This window comes from Chiloscyllium plagiosum, unplaced genomic scaffold, assembly GCF_037043375.1.
Source record: "Chiloscyllium plagiosum isolate Xiang-an unplaced genomic scaffold, Cpla_swu_hap1 HiC_scaffold_20, whole genome shotgun sequence".
NCBI classification, from domain to species: Eukaryota; Metazoa; Chordata; class Chondrichthyes; order Orectolobiformes; family Hemiscylliidae; genus Chiloscyllium; species Chiloscyllium plagiosum.
Genome location: NW_028270158.1, coordinates 53727425 through 53745247, shown reverse-complemented (window position 1 = coordinate 53745247; position 17823 = coordinate 53727425). Strand labels below are relative to the sequence as shown.

Below are 17823 nucleotides of genomic sequence, written 5' to 3'. Positions count from 1 at the left end.
GGGCCAGGTGCTGGCAGGTGGGATTAGATTGGGTTGGGATAACTGGTTGGCATGGACGGGTTAGACTGAAGGCTCTGTTTCCATACTGCACATCTCTGACTCTAAGTGAACCAATCTTCTATACAGATGACTGAGGGGCAAATCAAGTGCACTGAAGGTCATCGAACACTATATAATAGCAGGGAGTACATTACACTTTGCCAGTCTTCATGGGTGCAGACGAACAACTAGCAGTTGCTTAGTTTGCCTCTACAGTTGAATATTAATTAGGCAGCTGTAATTAGGAACATTTCACTCTCCATATAATGGCTCATGTTTTTGACAAGTTTTGATGAAGTAATTCCATTACATTTGCACCTTTTAGCTGTATTAACTGGAATATATTTTGATCCAAAACACCAAGAGACTAATTATTCTACATTTAAGCAAATGCTGGAACCTAATATTCTGTTTGTCAGAAAAATATATAATAGAAATGTACAGTCAGTTCTGCTATAAAACAGTAGTTCCATTCTTGTGCAAGCCCGTGTTCTAAGAAAATTGTATAAAAGCAGCATTTAAACTAATGGGGCCGGAATTGCGTTATAACCAATATACACTTTAAAACTTCATGCTTTAGCAATAATGTCCCCAAATCATCAATCGCGTTGTATCAAATTTGTGTTAATAAAACGCACATCATAGCAGAACAACCTGTACTATGTATTTGGGAACCATCTCAGCTGTTGTCCAAAGTCCAAATGAAGGTGCTGAGAAAACTTTAACTTCTTCACAAATGAGAAATGTGACAGCATTAAGTTATACATTTATTTACAGAAGCAAGATATTATTAATGGCTATAAAGCACATCAGCCAAATATTTGTGAATCTTTTTTACAGCAATGTCACTGTGGCCAATTCTTCAAGCTTTCAAACATTCCCAAGTAAAATAAATTTACTGGAGTTCTTACCATTAAAGCTACTATTTTAATGAAGTTCAACTCAACTACTAGGCTAAAAAAAAGTTAATTTTCAAATCAAATCAAATATACTAATTTCCCTATTAACAATGGCAGACAACACAAGAGATTTAAGATTACCTGCATAACAGAATACATTCCATCTGAGATGCCAAATTCAACATCTGCTTTAGTGTTGGTAGTACATTCTGACTCTAAAATGTTAATGATTATGAATTATTACTATGTTTTTCATATCTAGTACAGAATATTCAAGAATTTGGGATAGTGGACATCATTCACTGCAGAATATATTGAAATATTCGACATACCAGTCACTGAAGTTAATCCTTCATCTACAGTATCAGAACATTAGGATTGCTCATGACAAACTGAACCTCAGCACTTGGATTAGACACATTTGGCACTGAATCTCATTTGAAAAGGTAACTGAAATGCTGATTAGTAAAACCACAGAAATAGAAACCTCACATTCTGCCAGCTAGCTAGGATTAACACTTCCAATCAAACATTTCAAGAATTTGCTTGCTGCCAATTGTAGTTGGCTGGTAATTTGATTAACCACAATTAAAAGGTTGATTGAAATATTCATAACAGATGCATAGATAACTTCAAAATTTCCAGATGTTGAATCTGCAAGATTGACAACGCTGCATCACAAATAAAACCCACTCAATTCCTTCTTCCTACACCAATTAATGACACAATAGTATGTCAGTAACAGAAGGAATAAGAACTTTAGTGTTGCCAAAATGATAATTTGGAAAATAAACAGCTGTTTATATTTTGCAGTTTGGATTGGATTTTTAAAAAATGGACTGTAACATAAGACACTTTTGAGATTTTTTTTTATTCGCTAGTGGGACATTGGTGTCGTTGGTTGACCAGCATTTAATGACGGTCCCTACTTGCCCTTGGAAGGTGAAGGAGAGTGGCCTCGAACTGCTGCAGTCCATATACTGTAGGTACAGCCACAATAGTCTTAGGAAGGGAAAGGCAGGATTGTGACACTGAAGAATGTGACATATTTCCAAGTCAAGAGGGGGATTGGCTTGAAGGGGAATTTGCAAGCAGTGAGGTTTCCACACTTCTGCTGCATTTGTCCTAAGCCTAAATGGAAGTGGTTGTGTCTCTGGAAAGTGCTGTCTAAGAATCTTTAGCAAATTTTTGCAGTGCATCCCATAGATAGTACATACTGCTACTGAGCATACCTGGTGGAGAGAATAGATGATTGTGGATGCAGTACCAATCAAGCTGGCAATTTTGTCCTGAGTTGTGTCAAGTTTCTTGACAGTCGATGTAGCTGCATTCAGCCAGGCAAGGGGGGAATATTCCATCACACTTTTGACTTGTGTCTTGGAGATGGCAGACAGGTTTTGGGAAGTCAGTAGGTATATTCCTAGCATCTGATCTGCTGTTATGACCAATGTATTTACATGGTGAGTCTAAGCAAACGTGAGGACTGCAGATGCTGGAAATCAGAGTCTAGATTAGAGTAGTGCTGGAAAAGCACAGGGGCCTCCTGCTCCTCCAATGCTGCCTGATCTGCTGTGCTTTTCCAGCACTACTCTAATCTAGACACATGGTGAGTCGAGTTGAGTTTTTGGTCAATAGGATGTTGATCGTGGTGAATTCAGTGACGGTAACATGGAATTTCAAGGAGCTGACGTTCGATTGTCTCTTATTGGAGGTGGAGAAAGTGAGGACTGCAGATGCTGGAGATCAGAGCTGAAAATGTGTTGCTGGAAAAGCGCAGCAGGTCAGGCAGCATCCAAGGAGCAGGAGAATCGACGTTTCGGCCATGAGCCCTTCTTCAGGAATCAGGATTCCTGAAGAAGGGCTCATGCCCGAAACGTTGATTCCCCTGCTCCTTGGATGCTGCGTGACCTGCTGCGCTTTTTCAGCAACACATTGTCAGCTCTTATTGGAGATGGTCAATAGCTGGCATTTGTGTGGTGCAAATGTTACTTGCCACTTGCCAGCCCAAGCCTGGATATCATCCTGGTCTTGTTGCATTTAATACTACTTCAAAATATAAGGAGTCACAAATGGCACTGAACATTGTGTAATCATCAGCTAAAATCCCAACTTCTGACTTTATGATGAAATAGCTGAACGTGGTTGGGTCTAGGACACTAGCTTGAGGAACTGCTGCTGAGATGACTGACCTACAACAACCATAACCATCACCCTATGTATCAGGTATGACTCCAGCCAGCAGAATTTGCCCTGATTCCCACTGATTCGAGTTTTTATAGGGCTCCTTGATTCTGGTAAAATGCAACTTTGATGTCAAGGGCTGTCACTCTCACCTCATTTCTCAAATTCAGCTCTTTTATCTATGTTTGAACCGAGGTTGTAATGAATTCAAGAATTGATGGCCCTAGTGGAACCCAAAGTGGGCATTAATGAGGTTGTTGCTAAGCAGTAGCACTGTTGACGACACCTTCCATCACTTTACTAATGATCAGTAGTAGATTAATGGGGTGATAATTGGCTGCGTTGGATTTGTCCTGCTTTCTATGTACAGGACATGCCGTGACAATTTTCCACATTGTCAGGTAGATATCAAACCACCTGCAACTGTACTGGAACAACTTGGCTAAGTTTGCAGCATGTTCTACATCACATATAACCTACTTGTAAATGAAAACATACAATGACATGAACAGAGCAGGACTTTACCCTGCTCTATTCAATTAGATCATGGTTGATCAGCAGTCAAAATTGATTTGGTCATTTTGCATTTGGTTTAGAAAGATTTAAAATGTTCAGCTGAACTAACATGACCCATATAAGTAGACAGTGCATGTTACTTCACAGAGTGTGAAGCGAAGAGGGAATGGGAACAGAATAGTTTTTAACTTGAATGATACATCAGAAATTTGGTGCAAGTGGAAATGCTGCACTTTATTCTTTTTAGTTTATCTTCAGACAAGTGTGTGTAGCTTGAATAATTTTGGCTCAGATGTTTTGACATGAAGCTCAAGCTGCAAACTGCAAGCTGATAGAGACAGCAAAGTGTGGATTTGAGTCAAGGTAGCATTGGAATCAAGCATGGAGTGATAGAAGAGTCTTAACTCTTGACTTCAATTAACAAGCATGAGGTCTAAGCAGACAATTAAAAATTAAAAAACTGTTTGGACGAGAACAAGGACCGTGGGATAAATAGGCAAACTGACCATAACACCATTACGCAGGAACGCATTTAAGTGAACTCACTGATACCACTCCAAAACTGTAGCAAAGGCATTTTTAAAAAAGAAATACATGTATCTATAGTAGAAATGCAACTATAGGCAGTTTCTTTTGCAGCAACGTAAATAAGAATATTGAGCAGATTAGATTTGAAAATTTTAACAGACTGCAGCTCCCATTTATGGTGGATTAAAAGCTATTCAAATTGGTTAAAGTAATGCTTCAACCCTTGTAGCCATCAGAGGTCACCTGGTCTATTCAATGTGACCCAAATCAAGGAGGGAAGTTATTCCCATGAAAATATTGCCTATGTAAAAGTCAACCTCATGGCTTCTGATTGGGTTTTCAAAACTAATTTTGTCAATTTTTAAACTAGTATATACAGTATATTTAAGACTTGCATTCTGAATGAATAGTCTTTGCTAATTTCACTTAAGATTGGTCCAGCTCTAACAATTAGACGGTACACTTTTAGCACTCAATATCCTAACCAGTTTAAAATATCTATCTTGTTATTCACCTTAATATGAAACCTTTAATCAAAGTGAAATAATCAGAGTATATCTGCAAATTATTAAAAAATAACTACAAAACTAATTCATGGAATAAATTGAATAATTTTAAACTCAGCATACAGAACTATAGAATTTCATGCTAAAAACAAACGTTAGATAATCTAAGACCCAACCACATATTTATGCAGACTTCCATTATTTCATAATGTACAGCCCATTTCCTAACAAGAAAAACTTTGAGAGACACTTTAAAGGAAGCATTGTCAAATATCAATAGAGCATAAAAACCACTGAATGAACATCCATGTTGTACTTTGTGGTTTTCTTGACAGTTAATGGGCTTTGATTTAACTACCGTGCAACAATACAAAGAATACAATCTTATTTTTGCAAAGGCAGATTGCTCTGAAACACAGATTAACAGCGATAATATGAAAAGGTTGAAGTGCATCTCTAGAGGTTAGTGCCATCCTAAGTGGAAATACTTGGGGACCATTTGTCATTGAATTGCAGTCAGCAATTTTTCTTTTAAGTAATGCTGGCAGTCTTTGAATGCGCAGTCAGGCGGATTTAAATATTGACCCAACACTCTGCTTCCTGTCTCTTTTAATCTAGAAAGCAATATATTATTTATAGAGGGTTTCACTTTTAACTTAATTGAAACATTGTATGCTATGAAAAAAAGACAATGGACATAAAGGACTCAAAGGCTCATTTGCTCATTCACCACCATTATATGTAGTAAGGCCTTTAGAGTATTTAGTATAAAATCCATAGGTGATGGAGAAAAAGAAATCACCAATAGATCTCAAGACTGAATGATAAACTGTATTTGTATTCTGCACATAATTCATTCACCTGTAACTGCCCCCAGTAACCACAAGCAGATCTATAATACAGTAGGACAAAAATCTGGAGTTGTACTATGAAGTGCTTTCCACAGCCCAAGCAGACAATGAAAAATTCACATTACTATAATATTTTATTGATAGAGACAGAAACCGAGCTAAATCTAATACCTTTGGGTAGGATTTGACACTTCTGGAAAAATGATAGGATTAATGTCAATTTACAATGTTGCTTTTTCCAAAATTCCAGTCTTTTGTTGGTAAGTACCTAAATGGATTCAAGAAAGCAGGAAGATGAGGCTTGCATCCTATTGGCACATAATCACATATTCTATCTAAACTAATGTTCAACGTCGAAAGCATTTCAGCATATTGCTTTTACATAAGAACTAGGAATAAGATTAGGCCGTCCAGCCTGTCGAGCCTGTTCTGCCATTCAATAAGCTCATGGCTGATCTTTTCGTGGACTCAGCTCCACTTACCCGCACTCTCACCATATCCCTGAACTTTATTTTTTTTAAAAATCTATCTTGGATTTAAATGCATTCACTGAAGTAACATCAACTACTTCCCCAGGCAAGGAATTCCATAGATTAACAACCCTCTGGTTGAAGATGACATTAACAGGATGCTGGGTAGCAGCACTTTAAATGCAAGATCAAATGCATTAAAAGGCCTGAGACAATATACTACTCACAAGATAATTAAAATCAAGTAATATTTTCAATTGATTAAAAAAAATTGAAATATAGATTACAATATAACTTTTGACTGAGCACAGACAAGTGTGGGAAAGAAAGGATTTGTATTTGTAATGTGCATTTTGAACCCTGTGGGTGCTCCAAAGTACTTTACAGCCAATGAATTACTTCCACAGTGCCCTTGCTATTGTTTTAGTCAATAAAGGTGCAGCTTGCAAGCATCAAGACTGTACAAACAACAATGAGATAATCACTGGTTTATGTACTTTAATGCAATTTGAGGGATGAATGCACTAGAACATCAAGATCTTGATAAATGCCCCTGTTATATTCTGGAAAGCCAGTTGGTGAAGGTTGAATCAGAGCAAATCTTTTACAATTTTAAGCATCTACTTAGTTTCAAACATACACCTAAGTCAACACAGTTTCAGTCTTTGTCTATTGACAGGGGACACTGAATGCCCAGTTAATGCTCACCACTTGCATGCAATTAAACAGTTTACATGAAATTAACAGATGCCAGCTCTAAAATTAGATTTCATTTGTCCAATCATGACTTTTAAAATTAAATCAAAAACCTCCAATATGGGAACATTACATTTCAAGATCATTCAGGATGCTCAACAGTTTGTGACGTAAGAAGAAGTGCATGCACAGGCAATTGTTTTGTAGCCACCCATTTTAAGAGATGTCCTTCTTCTCCAGCATATTTGAAACCAGAAACATCAATCCATAATCTTTGCTCACTCATGCCTATTGTAGGTTATATAATTATCGATTACCTATTCAACATTAAACAGATGTTCTACCTTCTGTACATCAAGTGTGTAGAATCTAACAAATGGAATCTGCTATCCACTGCCACCACAGAGAGTTATTTTGCAGCTGAAGTACTTTTCACAATCCGTTTATTTTATCTTTCCAAGCTAAACAAAATTCCCAATTTCACACACAGAACTATGTAACAAGCTACACTCGAAATTCAATCAGATGATCAGTATGCAAAGCATCGTAAAAATGACTCGCTTTACATTCTTTGGGTCTTGCAAGGATGGAAAATTAACCATTTATTCCTTCATACTCAATTTGAATGCTTTATATGTCACTAAAACATTACAGACGTCACAGTATTCGAGTCTAACATAGTAAAACTAAATAGTGGTCTAGACTGAGTGACCAACCAGTTCGACTGATCAAACAAGCTTCACAGTTGCTCTTTCTTCTCTTTAGATACAATTTTAACTTTCTTCACGGGCCTAGTATGATTAACTAGAATGGGTGTAACAGTCACTGAACAGGATTATTGATTTAAGATTAACCAGGGTACGGCTGGACTAATATCTAAACAAATATTTTTAACAGCCCCACAAGTCTGACTCCCATTTCATTCCAATCTTATTAACTACTTGAATTTCACTGTACAATCCCATAAGAAATTACATCGAATCATGAAGATGCTTGTAAGTTTTCCTTTATGATACCAACAAAACACTGTGGAATATGCTTTTAATTGAACTTAACCTATTTCAGCAAAATAAATGTGATCAAAAAATACCACACCCTGAAATTGGGACACATGCATTTTTTTTTAAGCTTTTTCTTCTGCTTTTGTTGCCTCTTTAGGGGTGTTGCAGAAACATCTCTCAGACATCACCACATTGGTTGATTGGTATTTTAAGTGTGATAATTATTTCAAGTGTCACAATCACTCACATCATCATCATCATCATCATCATCCAGTTCCTCAGGCAACATCACAAAACATGACAAGGTACCTTGTTACTTCTTTTAAATGCTCACAGTCTTTGATTTTGTAAAATTAGGAATTGAACTTACTCGATTGCCTTATGCAATAAATACACTCTCATCATCATGATCCTCTTATAAGAGTATTTCTGTTCACCATAATCCTCTTACTATAAAGCAAACCTCCTTAGTAGTTTTTTTCTCTCAAAATACCTCAGGTCTCTGAATTTTATGAGACCTCAGACTTGAAGAAATCCCATCTCACTACATGTAAAGCAATAAAATGTACAGAAAAAAACTGAAGTAATTGCACATACTGAAGCAAGTGCATTATACGACATGGAAGTCAATTTGGGATTTCATTTATAGGCAATAGATAAGGGTTGTATTCTCCGACCACCTAAAGTACGAAATGCCCATTTCAGAAAGGTTGTCAACTTTATGTTGGCTGATCAGCTAGTATTTTATGCAACTTACTGCATGATTCCTGTCACAGACTACTGCTGAAAGAATTTTCAGCTACAATATTCATGATCATGTTGTTTTTACTTTCACATTTCTGAACTGGTTATAGGCAACTTTTTAAAATTATCAGAAACTTGCTGATTCCCCAAGTCTGGCCCCTATCTATGGATGCATGATTTTGTCCAATAATAACCCTTTTATTTTTGCCAAGTATTATTGTAGTAAGATAAAATCTGGTTGCCAGGTTTACAAAATGGAGACTTCAATTATTCCTTTGTCACATTTTTAGTTCTATAGCAATTACCCAAAGTCACGTGCTCGTGGAAGGCTTATCTTGTTCCATAACCTTTTACAGATATAACACTTCTCACTAATCATTATTAGCCTTATAGTCTTCTAACATCATGCCTCCCCCTTTTAACAGGATTGTTAACTTTTGAGAAGGATGGGAAAGTTGTTTGTGGATCTTTAAGATAATTATCCTTTTTTATTTGATGATCACTTTTTGATTCCATTAATACTTGCCTAATACTCAAATATGAAACATCAGGTTTTGTTCAAGGAATATAATTGCTTGACTGGGTAGCCTGACGATTCATTACTTCCACAGAGATAGAAAGGGACAAGGCCATGGAAAAATTCAAAAACAAGGATGAGAGTTTTAAAATCAAGACAGTGCTTGACAGATATGAAAGGGTCTCAGAAAATAGTCAGCAGAGTTTAAATGACAAAGATCATAGAGTATAGAATGTAGATGATTAGCCAGGTGTGCATTAGGATAATCAAGTCTGGAGGCAATAAAACATGATTGAGGGTTTCAGCAGTAGATTTAGATAGGGACACAGTCAAACAGTGTTACAGAGATGGAGAAAGGCAGTCATAGTGATGGTACGAATGAAGTAGGAAGCTCATCTCAGTCAGATGGGATATCAAGGTTGTGAACAGACAGGTTTAATCTCAGGGAGAGACATGGAACTGGTAGTCTGAAACAGAGTTTGGAGTAGGGATCAAAAACAACGGCTTCAAATTTTCCCAATGTTTGACTGAGAAGATTACTGTTCATCCAGTAGTGGATGTTGGATAAGCAACCTGACAATTCAGTAATACTGGTGGGCATTAGAAAAGGTTCTGGTGATGCATAGCTGGGTATTTGAAAATTAATGCTGTACAGGTACTAGACAGTAATCATACCCTGATGGTTAATGCTTTTCTGCCATTTTGTAAAATGGTCGTTAAGATTGTAGTTTTCTGATTGAAATTCTTTTCAATTCTGATTTTCAGCTTAATGTAACTGTTCCCTGCTACCATGTTACATTCTAGAAAAGCAATGTGTAACGGATAGAACCAGAGCTTGGTTTCAAGCACTTTTAAGCTTTAACATTATGAGCACATAGCTCCTAACTGGAGAGTGAATAAAACAAACCCCAAAACTACAGTTTCAGTTTGTGATTATTTTTATCGTTTAGGTTCAAGTTGTCAACATAACAGAACTATTTACCCCTTTTGAAAGGGATGCCATGAATATATTGCACCAAAAAAATTTAAAAAAAGATCAAAGTAACCTTCCCAGGGGTGAGGATGCCATCCAGTCAAAGAATGCCTGAAGCACACTGGTGGACATCTGGGCCTGCAAGTAGCCACAGTAGAGAGGCAGGTAGTCAGACCGATTGACCCCCTCTCATGAATCTCTAACCATCTAATTAATACCAACCATCTGCATGTAATAAAATACACCTAATATATAATAAACATGTGAGGAGAAAGTGAGGTCTGCAGATGCTGGAGATGAGAGATGGAAATGTGTTGCTGGAAAAGCGCAGCAGGTCAGGCAGCATCTAGGGAACAGGAGAATCGACGTTTCGGGCATTAGCCCTTCTTCAGGAATGAGGAAAGTTGGTCCAGCAGGCTAAGATAAAAGATAGGGAGGAGGGACTTGGGGGAGGGGCGGCAGAAATGTGATAGGTGGAAAGAGGTCAAGGTGAGGGTGATAGGTCAGACTGGGGTGGGGGCGGAGAGGTCGGGAAGAAGATTGCAGGTTAGGAAGGCGGTGCTGAATTTGATGGATTTGACTGAGACAGGCTGGGGGGAGGGGAAATGAGGAAACTGGTGAAATCCGAGTTCATCCCTTGTGGTTGGAGGGTTCCTAGCCGGAAGATGAGGCGTTCTTCCTCCAACCGTCGTTTCGCTGTGGTCTGACGATGGAGGAGTCCAAAGACCTGCATATCCTTGGTGGAGTGGGAGGGGGAATTGAAATGTTGAGCTACAGGGTGGTTGGGTTGGTTGGTCCGGGTGTCCCAGAGGTGTTCTCTGAAACGCTCCGCAAGTAGGCGGCCTGTCTCCCCAATATAGAGGAGGCCACATCGGTGAGATTCCTCCCCTCCCCTATCAGCATTCCATAAAGACCACTCCCTCCGTGACTCCCTCGTCAGATCCACACCCCCCCACCAACCCAACCTCCACTCCCGGCACCTTCCCCTGCAACCGCAGGAGGTGCAAGACTTGCGCCCACACCTCCCCCCTCACCTCCCTCCAAGGCCCCAAAGGAAACTTCCATATCCGCCACAGATTCACCTGTACCTCCACACATATCATCTATTGCATCCTTTGCACCCGATGTGGCCTCCTCTATATTGGGGAGACAGGCCGCCTACTTGCGGAGCGTTTCAGAGAACACCTCTGGGACACCCGGACCAACCAACCCAACCACCCTGTAGCTCAACATTTCAATTCCCCCTCCCACTCCACCAAGGATATGCAGGTCTTTGGACTCCTCCATCGTCAGACCACAGCGAAACGACGGTTGGAGGAAGAACGCCTCATCTTCCGGCTAGGAACCCTCCAACCACAAGGGATGGATTTCACCAGTTTCCTCATTTCCCCTCCCCCCAGCCTGTCTCAGTTAAATCCATCAAATTCAGCACCGCCTTCCTAACCTGCAATCTTCTTCCCGACCTCGCCGCCCCCACCCCAGTCTGACCTATCACCCTCACCTTGACCTCTTTCCACCTATCACATTTCCGACGCCCCTCCCCCAAGTCCCTCCTCCCTATCTTTTATCTTAGCCTGCTGGACCAACTTTCCTCATTCCTGAAGGGCTAATGCCCGAAACGTCGATTCTCCTGTTCCCTCGATGCTGCCTGACCTGCTGCGCTTTTCCAGCAACACATTTCCATATAATAAACATGTCCATAGTATCTAATTTGCCTACATTAACAAAATAATTGTTCCTTTAACATTACATTTCCATAACATTCCCTCTTCCACTGAACTATCACTTTGAATTCTATGACCAAGCTGTGTAAAACATACAAAGTGCATAGAAGTTGCTTAAACTAAGCAACACAACTTGGATTTTTCCTAGTTCCTACAGGAAACATGAAAACAACTGCAAGCTGTCACTCAGTTTGTTCAAAACATGAAAACAAAATATGCAAAACTTTTTAGCCTTTGGTCACAATCAACTCTTTTTTTGCAGTGATTCTTATCTTTGACAAGAACACTTTACATTCCTTCTCTTATCTTATTGTTCCCCACCCTATTCAGACTTCAACCGAATGACTCAAGTCTCATTACCAAAGATACCAGTGGTTGGCACAATACAACTTTAAATTCAGAAAACAAATATCCATTCTAAACCAATGAAAAGTGCAACACTCTAATAATTGGCATTTCAGGACATACAATTAACTTCAACTCTAAGTTCAAGAAAATATCAGAATTTTCTGGAAGCATGTCACACCTGCTCCTTCGTTCACTTTTATAAGCATAAAGATTATTAAGAGCTCCCTAAATTATGTACTGTTGCATTTTAGCGAAATAATTGCAACTTTTTCTGAATTTACAGCAAATAAATGCAATGACTTAAAAAATTGTCTATTTGGTTCAGTGGTATGTTTTCCAAAAATACGTCACAGTCCTAGTCTCCTTCCTATTGGAAGGATATTGTGAAACGTGAAAGGGTTCAGAAAAGATTTACAAAGTTGTAGCCAGGAGGATTTGAGCTGTAGGAAGAGGTTGAATAGGCTGGGGCTGTTTTCCTTGGGCAGTCTGAGGCTGAGGGGTGACCTTATAGAGGTTTATAAAATCATGAGGGGCATGGACAGGGTAAACAGACAAAGTCTTTTCCCTGGGGTCAGGGAATCCAGAAGTCTGGGGCATAGATTTATAGTGAGAAGGGAAAGATATAAAAGCAACCTCAGGCAACCTTAGTGGGCGGCACGGTGGCACAGTGGTTAGCACTGCTGCCTCACAGCGCCAGAGACCCGGGTTCAATTCCCGCCTCAGGCGACTGACTGTGTGGAGTTTGCACGTTCTCCCCGTGTCTGCGTGGGTTTCCTCCGGGTGCTCCGGTTTCCTCCCACAGTCCAAAGATGTGCAGGGTCAGGTGTATTGGCCATACTAAATTGCCCGTAGTGTTAGGTAAGGGGCAAATGTAGGGGTATGGATGGGTTTCGCTTCGGCGGGTCGGTGTGGACTTGTTGGGTCAAAGGGCCTGTTTCCACACTGTAATCTAATCTAATAAAAAAATCAACCTTTTCACAGATGGTGGTACGTGTATGGAATGAGCTGTCAGCAGAAGTGGTGGAGGCTGGTCCAATTGCAGCATTTAAAAGGCATCTGGATAGATATATGAATAGGAAGGGTTTGGAGAGATATGGGCCGGGTGCTTGCAAGTGAAACTAGATTAGGTTGGGATGTCTGGTCGTCATGGACGAGTTGGACCGAAGGGTCTGTTTCCATGCTGTATATTTCTATGATTCTATGTTACAGATTCAAGCCAGGGAGCTGAACACAATTGATGAGAAAAAGTGTTGCATAATTCTGTCATCGTTCAGGCAAGACACAAATCCAAGGCCTCAAAGAACAAAAGTCTTTCAGTGCCTTAGCCAACATGCATCCCTTGACCAACACTATTAAAACAGGCAATTTATCTAGCTGCTATTTATTATTGGGGTCAGTTGATTCCAGAATAGATGGCCAGCGTGTTGTTCAGAATACGGTGCAAGTTCAATTTTCATTACAGCTGAAGTTGACTTATGACCTAATGCAATGTATCCTTGAGAGTGGAATCCAATGGTAAACCACTACTGACAGAAACAGCCAAAAAAGAAAATTGGCTCACCAAGCAACACCAATGAGTCAAGGATCTGCCTTTAGGCAGGGCACGATTGGAATGAATCCTTCTTCACCACTCCCCCAATCTCATGGAAACAACTTTTTGAAGAGGTGACAGAAAGGCTGGCGGAGGGTAATGGTGTTGGAGTGTGCATGGACTTCCAGAAGATATTTAATAGTGACACCCAACAGACCTGTGAGGAAGGATCGCTAGCAACATGGCTATAAAACAGAATAAGGTTAATGGATATTTTTCAAACAGGAGGAAGGCTTGTAGTGGAGTTCCTTGGGGATCGATTTTGGAATCTTTGCTTGACCTGATATACATTGATGATCTAGAGCTTGGCATGCAGGTGACAGTTTCGAAGTTTGCAGATAGCACAAAACCTGGAAGAATTGTTAGCTGTGAAGAGGAGAGAATAGACTTCAAAATGACATGAATAAATTGATGGAATAGATGGATAGGTGGCAGATGTGATTCAATGCAAATATCTGAGGTGATGTACTTTGGGAGGAAGAAAGACAATGTTTTTCCAAATGGATTTTAGGAGTAGAGGTATCTGTGTACAAACCAAGAAGGTGGCAGCACAGTGGAAGAGAGCAATAAATAGAGCATACAGTGTCCTTAGCTTTATTAAAGGGTTACAGTGTACAAGATCAAGACGATGATGTGGAAATTATACAACATACTTATTAGACCTCAACTGGAGTATTGTGTACAGATCTGGGAAACAGAGATTAGATTAGATTACTTACAGTATGGAAACAGGCTCTTCGACCCAACAAGTCCATACCGACCGTCTGAAGAGCAACCCACCCAGACCCATCCCCCTACATTTACCCCTTCACCTAACACTACGGGCAATTTAACCTGGCCAATTCACCTAACCTGCACATTTTCTTTGGACTGTGGGAGGAAACCCACACAGACACGGGGAGAATGTGCAAACTCCACACAGACTGAGGCGGGAATTGAACCCGGGTCTCTGGCGCTGTGAGGCAGCAGTGCTAACTACTGCGCCACCGTGCCGCCCATACTATAGGAAGGATTTGAATACATCTGAGAGACTGAAGTGATTTACAAAAATGGTTCCAGAGATGAGGATTATCAGTTAGGTGGTTAGATTGAAGAGGTTGGTACAGTTTCCCTCAGAGAAGAAGGCTAAGAGGAGACCTGACAAAGATTTTCAAAATTATGAAGTGCTTGATAGAGCAGATAGTAAGAAACTGCTTGTTCTTATAAACATAATAACTGTAGAGGCCACAGATTTCAAATGATTTGCAAAAGAAGCAAATGTGATGCAAGAAAATCTTTTTTATCGCAGAATATGGAACAGATGCCTAGAAGTGGTGGAAGCAGGTTCAACTGAGACAAGAAAATAATAGATGATTACTTGAATATAAATAATGTGCAAGAGTCTGAAGAAACTCCACAAAATTGACAGTCCATAGTGACGCTTATTCAAAGAGTCAGTGCAGATAAAATGGGCTGAGTAGCTCTTTCTACACTAACGTCCACAAATTAGCTGCCTTGCTTGCCTACAGTACACTTCCTGTGTCTCAATACAATTAAGTGGCTGTGAAGTACCACACTATCCAAAGGTTGTGAAAGGTACTATGAAAGTATAAGCTCTTCCTAGTATCTAAACTATACCACATTTAGGTCCATGCAAGCGGCCAGCATTAGTCATACAGATATACAGCACGGAAACAGATCCTTTGGACCAACTTGTCCATGCCAACTTGATATCCTAAATTAATTTAGTCCCAATTGGCCCATATCCCTCTCATCCTCTATAGGGTCACCCCTCAGCCTCTGACACTCCAAGCAAAATAGTCTATTCAGCCTCTCCCTATAGCTCAAACACTCCAACTTGAGCAACATCCTTGTAAATCTTTTCTGATCTCTTTCAAGTTTCACAACATCCTTCCTATAGCAGGAAACCCAGAATTACCCACAGTATTCCTAACCAAACAACGTAGTGGCCTAACCAGTGTCCCTTACTGCCACAACATGACTTCCCAATTCCTATATTCAATGCTCTAATAAAGTCAAGCATACCAAATGCTTTCTTCAATATCCTAACTATGAGACTCCACTTTCAAGGAACTATGAACCTGCACTCCAAGGTTTCTCTGTTCAGCAACATTCCCAGGACCTGACCATTAACTGTACAAATCCTGCCTTGATTTGCCTTTCCAAATGCAGCACCTTATGTTTTTCTAAATTGAACTCCATCTGCTACCCCTCAGCCCACTGGCCCAAGATCCTGTAGTACTCAGAGGTAACTTTCTTCACTGTTCGCTACATCTTCATTTTTTGGTGTCATCTGCAAACTTACTAAGCATTCCTCTTATGTTGACATCCAAATATCACTTAGATTATTACTTGCATCTCTCAGTATTTTGCATTTGACATTAAAAACCCCACAAAAATATGGCCATTTAAGCTTACATGTTTCTAACAAAATAATCTAAATTCATCAAGTTAATGTCACAAGGACTGGATAACGCAGAATTGTTTCACTCTTGCACCGAGGTTCAATGTTCTCTTTCTTGACAAAGTCTAAATCTGTAAGCATATAGTTGCTTACAACATTCACGTGCTTGTTGTGCCCCTTGTGGCAAAACCTCACATAGAGATCGTGAGTTACAAATGATTAAAAGATTTCATACAAATTGCTTCTCAAAGTGAACTTGTTCTGGCCAGTCAAAAGAAAATACTACAGAACCACCTCCTAGCTCACAAAATATGTTAGCTCTGAGGACCATCAACAATCTGATTAAATCTTGTGTCAGGTGTACAAAAACAGGATTTGTCAGGTAAGATGCTTGAAACTCCTAAAATTTTATACTTTCTCTACTTTCAAGTTAAAACTCTAACACCCACAAATTATCTTTGGCCCACCCCGAAGTAGTTATTGTTTTAAGGGGGAAAGAAATGAAAATCAACAGAAAGCGATTACTCTCTCCCCCCACCCCTCCCACCCGTTTGTTTTAACACTTGCACTACTCCAATATACTACAGAATTGCTAAACACTCCAGCTTCAGCTTGGGCTGGCATGGTAAACCCACTTTGATGAACTCCAGTGACAAATGTGTATCTCTGACCATCTGGCGGTGTAGTAACTGTGAGTATTGAACTGTCCAGGTTACTGGGGCGGGTTCACTTTTGTGGTATTCCCCCGGTTATGCTGCCAGCCCGAGCTCCAAGACACAGCTCACCCCCTGGTGCTCTCCCACACCGGGCCTGACCCTTGGTTACGGGGGCAGGTCGTGGCAGGGAAAAGGGGGCAGGTCAGTAGGTCACGGAGCAGCTTCCTGAGTGTCGGCGGTCATTCTCCAGCCGGGCTTCCCACGGTGTGTGACCGACAGACCGAGGCCCGCCGACCGTTCACCCCGCCCCTTCCCTCTCTCCCTCCCCCCTTCCGCCGGCTCTGTCGGTTTGCCGGCTTGTTCCCGGCCTAGGCCTCAGCGGCGTCTTCACCCAGTTGAGGCCCGGCTTCCTTGCTGTCGGATCCCCGGCCCGGTGTCCCTTTCCCAGCCGTTACCTGGCGCGGGCTGTCGGTGTCGGGTTTGAATTCGCGGACTCTGGGCAGTCGACACGAATTCGGTCACCAGGCGGAGACGGGACTGTCGGGATCCGGGAGCGGCAGCCGCGAGCACGCACCAACGCGGGCTCTGGCCGCGCGCACGCATCCCCACGGTCCTGCGTGCGCGTACACGGGCGCCCGCTGAGCTCGGCGGCGCGCCTGCAAACGGTTGTTGTGGTCTTCTCCCGCGCGGGTCACCTGTCCGGTCTCGTCTACTTACAGAACAAGCCACAGTCGCTTGTCCATTAACCTTTACTCAGAATCAAAGTCCTTTTTGTCAGATACAACGAGTATCTGAAGCAAAGAAATGTTGATGAATTAAATAATCTTGTCACCTGTGCCAATGATGACCGCATGCCCCTGAGGCCCCCAGTGTATTTCCCACACTCCTTTTTCCAGCATCACTCTGGTATGGGCACAGCTATGGATGAGAGGTGGGCAGATAAATGCCAACCCAAATACCACGGTTGGCTTCCAACCTGGACACCTTGTAAGTGACGCTAATTTGTTTCTGAGTTTTAAAATTTTAATACGTTTCGATGTTTGCACAATTCAACGTGGTGACATAAAATCTTAAGGCATTGTTTCTCTTTCATCTATATTTTCTGAGGGAGTGTGTATGGAAGGTCAGTTGTTCAGAATAGTGGTAAGGACAAGCCAGGGAATTATAGACCAGTGGGCC

General features: G+C 40.8%; 1 protein-coding gene across 2 annotated transcripts in view; it reads right to left on the bottom strand.

Moving 5' to 3' along the window:
* Positions 1 to 17234, bottom strand: part of LOC122560530 (actin-related protein 2/3 complex subunit 1A-B) — a 52934-nt gene extending 35700 nt beyond the window's left edge. Inside the window, exons 1-2 of one of the 2 annotated variants that reach the window (XM_043711244.2) lie at positions 17100 to 17156; positions 5692 to 5788 (exon numbers count right to left, since the gene is read on the bottom strand). The gene's annotated coding sequence lies outside the window, so the exon portion shown is untranslated. Of the gene's footprint in view, positions 1 to 5691; positions 5789 to 17099 lie in introns of both variants that reach the window. The other variant, XM_043711243.2, reaches the window with a different exon arrangement.
* Between the last annotated feature and the right edge of the window lie 589 nt (positions 17235 to 17823).